This window comes from Antennarius striatus, chromosome 9 (assembly GCF_040054535.1).
Source record: "Antennarius striatus isolate MH-2024 chromosome 9, ASM4005453v1, whole genome shotgun sequence".
Taxonomy (NCBI): domain Eukaryota; kingdom Metazoa; phylum Chordata; class Actinopteri; order Lophiiformes; family Antennariidae; genus Antennarius; species Antennarius striatus.
In genome coordinates this window covers 21,213,307-21,222,132 of record NC_090784.1, presented here as the reverse complement: position 1 = coordinate 21,222,132, position 8,826 = coordinate 21,213,307, and positions in this window count along the sequence as shown.

Sequence of the window (8,826 nt, the reverse complement as noted above, 5' to 3'; positions counted from 1 at the left end):
CTCATCTGTTTCTGATGACTGCTTTACTGATTATCGTTGTGTGAATGACGTTGGACTTGTGGAGGTGTCCAAACTAACAGCATCCAGCTGTCACACAGGTAGCTAACGCGTTGAACGGCCTGTTCATGGGAGGTTTCATGGGGGGGGGGGGGGGGTTTATAGTTGTCATGGCAGAATTCACCAATATAAATGGCTATCTGGGGGGTTTCCTCTTCCACGATCTTATTGGAGGAGCCTCCAACATTTGTCTGGTTTTTGCCTTTGCTGACAGATCTCTGTGGACTTTGCAGAAACAGGATACCTTTAAAATCAGTTCTCGTCCCGTTTCCTGAGCTGGGGTGTCCGCGGTTGAAGCAGAATGGTGACAAGCTGTAAGTTGGATCAGTTCAATCTGCGTAAAGTTTGAATACAGAGGGAAAAACCCGCGTCAGGAGACACTCTGCCTGTGGTCCACCGCTTCTCTGTTTGCACTGAAAACAATGGAGGCAGCTGCGGCTCCCGCCCCATGTCTGATAGCACATTCAGGCCCAGTTCAGTCCAGACGCAGATGTTACCCCCCCCTGACTGATGTCGTGTGGACTGATGGTGTTGAAGTCAGCCATCAATATTTAATCTGTCTGTAATGTCGGAGTCTTTAATCATTCAACCCACTCAATAAGAAACGCTCCCATCACAGATCATTAAGGATTATAAAAAAACATCCCAGTTCTTTTTAAACAAACCCGTATCCGTCGATCAATAACGTGAGTCGATCAGTGATTGGAAATCAAGTGGAAGTTTCCCCAACTTCATGCTGGGATGTAGCCGAAATGTTGACACAGGCCTGCCTGGTGTGTGACAGAAGGTAAACAAACACTATGACCCAGTGTGTGTGTGTGTGTGTGTGTGTGTGTGTGTGTGTGTGTGTGTGTGTGTCTGTGTGTGACAGAGAAAGAACACACATGATCTTTGAACTTTGGGCTCCGGGTGTGTCACGGGGTTGTGTGTTCCACTCTGGTTAAATATAGCGACTGCCCCCCCCCCCCCCCCCCCCGCCGTCACCAGCCGGACATCGACCCCACGGCAGAAACGAGTTTACAGATTAAGACTCTAAAACATGATCAAGTTATGATGTCAAGTTCCCTCCCTTTCACACACACACACACACACACACACACACACACACACACACACACACACACACACACACACACACACACACACACTACCCCCACAGTAACCTTGCGCCCCTTAGACTCAACCTCCCCTCCTCTAACTACCTCTCCCCCCCAATCCCTCAAATCCCCACCCTCTGTCCTGACCGCCCACCGCCACCCCGCCTCCTGCTCTAACCAGTGTGTGTGTGTGTGTGTGTGTGTGTGTGTGTGTGTGTGTGTGTGTGTGTGTGTTTACGGTGAGTAGCCGATTGACTTATGCCTTCATTTCAGAGCTGTCACTCCTGGCCAAAAACCATGACCCCGCAACCTCTATTTTGGAGGTGCATTTCCCCCCCCCTTTCTTTCGTCGACCATATGAATATAAAAAACACATGTGGCCCAAAGGTGTGTGAGTGTGTGTGTGTGTGTGTGTGTGTGTACATGCACATGTTTATGTGCAGAAGTAAATCAAACTGACATAGCTCCTTTGAATGGCAGGAGCTGAATTACTTTTGCACTTCAATTTTGCACACCTGCCATTTACGGCAAACGCTGGCCTCAGCACAAACCATAAAAGCAAAATACGCGGCTTCAAGATGCAGATCTGAGCCATAAATATCACAACCAGGTGCAGCAATTAGATGGTATTTCTTTGCGGGTAAATTACTTTGCATATTGCAATCATATGGTTATTATTGTAGGCTAACATGTGTGGTTGGGGGGTTTTAGTACCAATTTCTCGCTATGTTGGAACAACTTGTGTTTATTTTGAATCCTACAGAAAGGTGAACCTTTGGAAAAAATAACAGACGTGCACGCTTTGTGAAAATAATTTTCTCAAGGCATCATTTGCAGCCAAACCACAATGACATGAGCTTGTTTTTGATCTTATTTTAATGGTAATCCGACGCAATCCTGCATCTAAAACACAATGAGCAACACTGCATACGAAAAAACGCAGATTTTCTTTCCAATAAAAGAAGCAAAACTCAGTTTAAATCACTATACAGTGGTACCTCTACTTACGAAATGAATTGCTTCTGGAAAAAATTATGTAAGTAGAAAATTTCGTAAGTAGAGACGCTTTTCCAAATGCCCTAATCCATTCCAAGGCCCCCAAAATTCAGACATAAATGTTTTATAAAGCATAAAAGTACATCAAAACATGTAACAAATACATGTCACGATTAGATTATTACACAATAAATGAGAGTTGTGCATAACGTAAAAAATAAAGAATAAAGAATAATAATGTCCTCATTGTTTTTTCCCTCTTTGGTTCATGCCCTCGTGCCCCCCCATGAACAACAGAGTGAATTCCAGTCGTCCTTCTCCAACCACCCACACAATGCCTTAAACTCCTTAAACGTCCTTTTGTTTTAATAACGTGGTGATTGTAGATGCATTACGGCCATATTCTTTGGCGAGGTCAACCAAACGCATCCCTTTTTCACGCTTTTCTATGATCTCTTGCTTTGTTTGTACGGACAAAAAAACTCTTTTCTTCGTCTTTTCTTTCCCTCTTTTCTCCGTCACTTTCTTGGGGTCCCTAGCGAATACTCAAAAAGTTAATATACTTATGTAAAACTATCAAAACATGTCATGGGTCGAGGGCCGAATGACGAGGACGCTGCATAAACACCTATCTAGCTCCAAACAGAGGTCCCTCTTAGCCAATTGGATGCCAGGATGCTAGGTAATAGCCAATGGCAGAGCAGCTATAAGAATGTTGCATTCAGGAACCTGTGGGAGCTGCGAGTATCAGCCCATACTGTATTTTTACCTTTCGTAACTCGAAATTTCTTTCGTAACTAGAGGCAATATTTTCCTGTTGAGGCGTTTCGTAAGTAGAAAATTTCGTAAGTAGAGACATTCGTCAGCAGAGGAACTGACTGTAAACCACAAAATAAACGCCGCTGATTGTTCCGTATGTGGGTGTCGGGTAGTTTCCTAAATGGGTGGGTCATTTTGACGTCCGCGTTTCACCGCCTGACACCAGAGATCTTCACCAAACCAAGTGAGAGTCAATTAGATGGTTGAGTAAAGGCAACAACACACGCACACACACACACACACACACACACACACACACACACATTCAGTCATGTTGAGTGAAAACCATGCATCCGCGTGAGCCTCCTTTAGGTAGACGACCACCCCACTCAGGTCCCAGACAGAGGTCGACATGACAAACACAATAAGCCAGCAGATACATCACCCGTGTGCTATGACAGTAATTGTCCAGTGGGGGTGGGGTGGGGGGTCCGTGTCACCGTCCCACGTGTTAAAAATACAAGAGTTGCTCCTTTGACGTGGACGGCAAACGTCGCCGGTCACATGCATTTAAGGCCGACGCCACCTCTTTTTGTTATGACGCACTTTCAATTTAGCCGGAGGGCTCCAGCGAAGATGAACAATGACTTACGTGGGAGGAGGTGGTGGGGGTGGGGGGTTGGGGGGTGGGGCCTCTGAAAGCAGGTCGTCGTGAGTGTGATGGTGACTCAGGTAGCAGAGATGAGGCACGCGGAGAGATTTTTGTTGCTTAATAAAAAAAGGATGTTTTGTCTTGTTGCCAAATGCGAAATATGAGAAGTACGGGGGGTGGGGGGGGGCTGTCCATCTCGTGGGGGGTGTTCGAAGGCTCGGATCGATAGCCGGGATGTCAGATTGAATTGAGGTCACTCTTTGTCTCCCCAAAGAGATCCTCGCTCACAGACTCACCATCAAAATGTGGAGGGGTATTAAGTGAATTGGAGGGTTTATATGGGGGGGGGGGGACAGTGACCTTGTCTTGTCGGTGCAGTGTGTCGCTCTCTGTTCTGCAACATGTTTATTCGCAGCTGTCCTGGGAGACAGTGCAGTCGTGACGCTGACAGTCTGTTGTATGGACGATCAATAACCTGATGGGATGTGATGAGGCCGTTGTTCTATCTAAATGTTAAACAGACTGAATATGGAGCGAATTAAAAACGCACATCTGCCAGAGCGAATATGGCAGCAGGTGGACGGGGTGAGGAGAGGAGGGGGGCCGCTCATATATTCCACACGATTTGTCGAGTTGTAATTTTACAGATTTTTTAAAAAAAATGTTCTAGATTTAAACACAAAAAATATTCTTATTTTCATTCTAGGAGACGATATATCGCTATAATTCACAGAAGAGAGTCAGACAGGGAGGAAGGAAATTCATGAATAATACTTAACATTTCACAAACGACAAAACCTCATCTCTATATTTCTGAGTCAAGATCCAGCTTTGGTTTGAACTTTGTTGAGACCTCTAGCAGAAGAAACGGCATTTTAAGGAATATTTTTGACATGAAAAATCCAATAAATTCACCTTTTAGCTGATTGTTTTGTTTCAATTCTGTATTTCTTAACAGGATTTCATTTGCAGTACTGACTCGGACCAGAACAAATCTTTAATCCTTTACTTGGAATTTTGTCATTTTGATGACCTGAAAGTTATTCTCCCGCTGGAAAACTCCAAATACTGATGCCAATGCCAGTACACTTCACTGTTTAAATTCAAACGTGGGTAAAAACAAAACATGATATCATCCAGTTGCGTTTTTATCTAAATCTTTGAAGTCTTTTTCATTACGAGCAGTATATCTTATTCATTTGGAGACATTAGAAAAAAACGCATTTGGACAGGAGGATGGATGGTGTGGTATCAACCTGTTGTTAGCTGCAGAGCTAAAGAGCTAAACGCGTTTTTTACTCTGAAGGAGACGTTAATTTACAAACTAAACATCATGAAATGAAAAAAACGCCATAAACCTCATAGGACTCTGTTTCCTGCAGTCATAAATCAAATAAGTAATATCTTTTTTCTTTGTGAAACCAGCGATGCCGCCTCCTCCCAACGCAGGTTTGAGACGCTTCTGTTTTGGCCCGGTCCACCTTTTATACAGTCAAGGCCGTCGTTTTAACAATCCTTTTGTTTTTCCTTTTCATTTTTTTTTTACGCTGTCACTGCTTTACTAAAGCAACAGAATCCCTCTTTACCCGTCAAAAGCTTTTATAACCCGTGATATTTTAAGTAGCATGACAAATGCAGCTGAAAATCTCAACTACCAGTGTTAGGATTTGCAAATGTTTTATGAAAACAAGTCAAAGCCAAAGTTCACTGTGAGTGTCATTAATATCCTCTTTGTTTTTTCTCTCTGTATGATTTATATCTGAATGCATGACAAAGGACCTGGGCCTGAAACTCTTTAGTGAGCACGCCCTCTTGACATTTGATATATAGAGCAATGCACCTCCAAAGCTAATATTGTAATGAATCGGATCTGTCTCTCTGTGTGGCCCCATATTGGACTGTTTGCAAAGATGTCCCAAAAGCAATACCATCATTTCCAGAATCAACAGACCCCCCCCCCCCATTTAGCATTTCCCAGATCCCCCTGAAATGAAATGTTCATTTTTATTTTTTTTTTTCCGAAACTGTCATCTCCAGCAAAGCATTGCAGGGGAATTGGATCTGTCCCTGCTCAACCCTTCTGCGCTCAGATCTCATCAAGCGTGGGTTGGAGTGACCCCCTCTCCCACGGAAATTGCTCTACAGCAGGAAAATGTACATCATTGAGGTACCGACCAAAAAATGGCATTGGCCTCCTTCGCATACAGATACCACCGCCACCCCCCGCCCCCCACCCCTCTCTCTCTCTCTCGCAAGCGTTCCTCTTATAAATCCTTAAAGAGGGGCCCCGACTCCAATGTATAGCAACACCATCAATATTGATGTGGGAGAAAGTTCTTCCAAAGCCGCCTCAGTCACAGAACATTAATATTGATAGTGTTGTGCACCAGCCCGGACGCTCGGCGCGACTCCGAAATGGTAATGGCATCAGGACTGGGGGTTAGAGGCCAATATCAGCGCTGAATATGGACATGGCTGTTTAGCTCAAAGCAGCACAGGGGTGGGGGTGGGGGTGGGTGGGGGGGCTTGGCAATCATCATGTCCTCTTTGTTAACCTGTCCAACCTGAAAAAGGGCATGTCTGGGGTCACCGAGGGAACTTTGTCTCCACTTTATTTAATTTTTATTCTTCTGTTGCAAGAAAGTGAGGAAGTTGCAGATGTCTCAGCGCGTGTTGAACGCCAACGCAGCGTAAAGTAATTTGTCGTATTTGTTTTCACCAGGGCTGTGATGGCATGACTTCATCCTCCAGTGGTGGAAAAAAAACCCCCAACAAAAAACACATTTATGTCTGTGGCTTTGTGTGTGGATGAGTTGACGTTTCTGCATCCCATCATTCGGGGTAACGTAAGTACACACAACCGAACAAAATGTGAAGCAAAAGTTGAGTCTTTTTTTTTTTTTTTTTGCACGTTTGCACGATTTATTTGAACGTTATATAACAGCTGTGACACACGCCTCGCTGGAATGCAGTTTTCTTGCTTTAATCCCAGGCAGACTGAACCGTATGGAGCCTGGGCTTTTTATGAAGAGAACCTCATGATATCATGGCGCTAGTCGTCGTCGTGTCCTCCGCTTGTGCAAACATTACACTGAGGCTGTTTTCTGGGTCAGTAAGTTAAATATTTCAGACGGTTTATTTTTAGAGCCGTCTGTTTCCAGTTTGTGAATGCTGTGTGTGTGTGTGTGTGTGTGTGTGTGTGTGTGTGTGTGTGTGTGTGTGTGTGTGTGTGTGTGTGTGTGTGTGTGTGTGTGTGTGAGAGAGAGTTACTGCATCTCTCTCACTATCTGCAATAACTGCAGGCTGCGTTTGACCCACTAAGTCATCTTCACATGGCCCCTAGGGTTTATCAGTCGAGTGTTGTGTGCAGAAGGAGGACATCATAATTGGATGCCAACTCACTGTTAACACAGCCGCGGAGATTCAGGCCATGAATCGACTGTTTTATCGTTAAAATGAATTCATTCTTGGCTGTAAAGATGGAATCAACCCGTAATAGATGCCTGTTTCTTTGCGTTACGTTCCAAAATGCATTTCTTTTTGGAAGAAATAAGTTATTAGCACGGTTAGAATATGATGCAGTTCCTCAGGAAGCTGATCTGTGGATCAAAGTCTTATTCGTTACAACATTTTGTTCATTTGATTTGAAATCTAATTCATTTACGGTGAATGTAATCGTTCTGCCCCACTCCCATTTCCATAGCGCTCAAATCAGTGGTAGAACTAAGGCACATTAGCTCAGTTCTGTGTCGCATTGAACTGTCGGGGTGTAAAGACGGCGCTGTAATTGCTGCAGAAATGAGTGGTCATTAAACTGTGAAGTTTTCCAGAGTGTATGAGGAGCAGAATGATTGGAAACTGCCCAGGGGCAAAGGTCCCATGATAGTTTTTGACCTTACCACATAAGTGGAATCAATGCAGGGCTCTGTTGTTGACCTTAGTTGTCCCCTGACTAACACACCAGCGCTGTATTTCCTACAGACACCACTCCCACAGCTCCACAGATCATCTCTCTTCTCTCCAGCTCTGTTCAGGCTTCTGGAGCCTGTAAGTCAGTCTTATCATCATACTTATCGTCATGCTTATCGTCATACTTATCGTCATACGTATCGTCATACTTACAATATTTGATTGTTTTCAGAGCAGCAACAACGAATGACTCCCTCCTCCTTCTAAGTCACCTGGAACAGACTCCAGGTTCCATACAAGATAAGTGATTATAGAAAATCAATGAATTAATCTGAACAAATAATAGAAATAAAAGTCGAGTTACATTTGATTAGATTAGATATACTTTAATGATCCAAAAATGGGAAATTCACATGTTGCAGCAGCATCCAGATAAACAATAACAGGGAGAATATGCATTGAAGAAAAAGTAAGACAATAATAATAATAATAATATTAATAATAATAATAATAATAATATTAATAATAATAATAATAATAATAATAATAATAATAATAATAATAATAATAATAATAATAATAATAATAATAATAATAATAATAATGCCCTCATAAAACAAATATAAGGTAATAAATGTGGAACTCAGAATACACAGGACAAAAGTGAAGATCAAGCTCCTGTGGTGTCGTTTGTCTTTATTCAGTAAAAGAAGACAAATTCTACAAAATAGTCATGAAGCTTGCTGTGAATATAAAATGTTAATACTGCATAATAGTAAAGAAAGATAATTCAAACTCGGATTCTGCTTGTTGTGCAGACATTTAGAAATTCAGCGAGTCTATCAAGTTAAATAAATCTGAACCCTAAGCTGCTCCTGAACGAATGTCATAAACATTAAAAAATCTCACAGAGACGAAAGAAAGAATCAAATTTTGGAATATTTTTACTTTATAAAAACTTCTGTTCTGGTATTCATGCCTGCAGCCATACAAAGCGATTCCACAGGGCTTCATTGTGCGTCTGCTCCTCTACGATAGAACCCCGTTCAACTTCTCACCTGCAGCATTGTTGGCCCAGAGAGCTCAGTGGGGAATAATTGGGATCCAAGATTCCAGGACATGTTTCTTTTTGTCCATTTTGTGAGAATCGCTGACCCGGACATACGAGGTCACAGCTGTAGTAATTGGTGCCGGGCGAGGCAGCTGTGTGTGTCGGCTTGTGTGTGTGTGTGTGTGTGTGTGTGTGTGTGTGTGTGTGTGCGTTCAGTGCAATATGTGATGATTTTTTTTTTTTAATTAAACAAGTTGAGTGGATTCTTGCTACAGGCCAGTGTTTGTGTGATTATTACCTCGGCA